The sequence below is a fragment of the Microtus ochrogaster genome, linkage group LG4 (genome assembly GCF_000317375.1).
Source record: "Microtus ochrogaster isolate Prairie Vole_2 linkage group LG4, MicOch1.0, whole genome shotgun sequence".
Taxonomy (NCBI): Eukaryota; Metazoa; Chordata; class Mammalia; order Rodentia; family Cricetidae; genus Microtus; species Microtus ochrogaster.
Genome location: NC_022030.1, coordinates 6,700,481 through 6,703,081, shown reverse-complemented (window position 1 = coordinate 6,703,081; position 2,601 = coordinate 6,700,481).

The window sequence follows — 2,601 nt, the reverse complement described above, 5'->3', positions numbered from 1 at the left end:
TTTGAAAATACCTTGACCTCAAAATTTGGATCTAAGTTTATGATGCTTTGGAAAAGGTCTTCTTTTGTTTTCACAGAGGATGAGACCCTGTAGATTGCTTCTATCCCAATATGGTATGATGGACCACGGCCTCCTGCAAGGTTGCTATGAACACCTTCAGAAAATTATTTCACTCAACTTCTGACTGAGATGAATCTAGCACACAGGTTATACCACGAAAGACCTGAATAACAGCACCCCCATTCAGCATGAAGCAGTTTGGAGAGAAATAACAGTGCCCATATTCCCAAATATTGTTTATAACTGTTCTTTTATATTTAAAGGAAGATATGATATAGATATGAATAATTTGCATTGGTATAAATTTTGTTTTATTGGTATAAAGTTAAGGTTGATTTTGTTATATGTATATGTTTCTGCTCTTGATTGAGGTATTGTGATTGTGTAGTTCATTTAAAAATGTAATGTATAATTAAAAAATATAGGTTGTTAATGGATAATCACCAATAATAGTAAAGCTTGTAGTCATATTAGTTAGATTTTCTAGATATATAGAGATATATTTCAGTTAGATAGGCATTCTTTATGTCTTTCAAAGACTACAGAATATGGCTCTTGTTTAAGGTATTATGCTTGTGTGGCTCATTAAAAATGTAATGTATAATTAAAAATTACAGATTAATAATTATTTATAATAGTCAAACTTATAGTCATGTTAGATTTTTCTAGATGTTAGAGGCATATTTTAAATAGATAGGTTTTCTTCAAACCTTCCAAAGACCTATGGAATATGGCATTTAAAATATCTTAAGAACTTAGGTCCTTCTTGACAGTGAGACTTGACTGCTTCTGGCAGTACCAATTACTTCAGAAAGGTTGATTGGCATTGAAGAACATTATTATGGAATTTGCCTTCAATGTGACAAGACTGGCTATTTGGGCAAGATACTATTCTTTTCTGGACTTCTCTATGGTATGCTGTATGAACTGGACATGCAGGACCTACAGGAAAATGACTGCTGAACTTTCCAAAAGATGGGATGGTCCTTCAGGTTTCCAGCTTCACAGAAGAAACTGACAGACATTGAAGGTATAAGTCACAAACAATCCCACACCAGTTTGGAATTATGATTAATAGAATGGTTATTTATTCAAAGGGGAAAACTTACAGATCACCGTCCCAGACAGCAGCCCTTTGCACAATCAGGAAAGGAGCCTAGTCGCTGGAAGTAGAGCCGGAAGCCAGAGAGAGAGAGGAGAGGGAAGTGGCTGCTTTTTTTAAAGGGAGAGAGAACACACCCCAATGGGCTGGTATCTCAGCGGCTATTGGCTGATGGAGCAGAAGGAGCTCCTGCAACAAGACATTCTGCAGGATACAGAAGAAAGCAACTGCTGATCTTTGCCAGTATAAGGGAGAACAGATCTTTAAATTTCCTGCTTCATGAAAAAGTCTTCTCGATACTATGGGCCTGTGGGCTGAAGATGGATGCCCCAATATTACAGAAGAACTTTGGGTGATTGTCCAGGCAGCAAGATGTCTTTGTCAATTCTACAACTTTGGAAGTTGCTTACAATGCACTTCCTATTTACTTAGGTAATATTATATCCTTCTGGGGTCTTTGAAGAGTTGAAGACAAATATTTATAGTTATAATTTTCCTTAGTTATGATAAAAGGTAAATCATTTATAAAACTTAAAACTCGCAAAGATAGGATAGATGATATTTTCCTTATTTTTTCAAATGTAAATGGACTAAATATTGTAAATATAATTCTTCCTTGATAACTGTTTTATATTTTTAATTTTATTATGTTAAAGTTAAAACCTTCCTTTTTAATTAGACAGAAAAGGAGAGATGATGTGGGATGTCCTTCTATATATATATATTTTGCTCTTATTGGTTAATGAATTTGGTCTATGGCAGGGCAGAATATAGCCAGGCTAGAAGAGATATAGAGAGTAGGTGGTATCAGGGAGATGCCATGTAGCTGTCGAAGGAGAGACACCATGTAGCTGCTGAAGGAGGAAGACACCTACCAGTAGGTCATAGCCTTGTGATGATACATAGATTGATAGAAATGGGTTAATTTAAGATATAGGGGCTAGCTATAAATATACCTGAGACATTTGCCAAACAATATTATAAGTAATATAGTTTCGGGGTCTGGGTGATCAGGAATAAACACACTGCTTCTGATTACAACTGATAGCAACAATTAATAAATGGGACCTCTTGAAACTGAGAAGCTTCTATAAAGCAAAAGACACGGGTCTCAACAAGACAAAATGTCAACCTGCAGAATGGGAAAAGATCTTCACCAACACCATATTGGACAGAAGGCTGATCTTCAAAATATACAAAAGAAAATAATCCAATAAAAAATAAGGTACAGACCTAAACAGAGACCTCTTTTATTAATTAATTAATTAATTTCGAGGCAGTGTTTCTCTGTAGTTTTAGAGGCTGTCCTGGAACTAGCTCTTGTAGTCCAGGCTAGACTTGAACTCACAGAGCCCTGCCTACCTCTGCCTCCCTAGTGCTGGGATTAAAGGCGTGCACCACGACTACCCAGCTCAGAGACCTCTTAACAGAGGAATCTA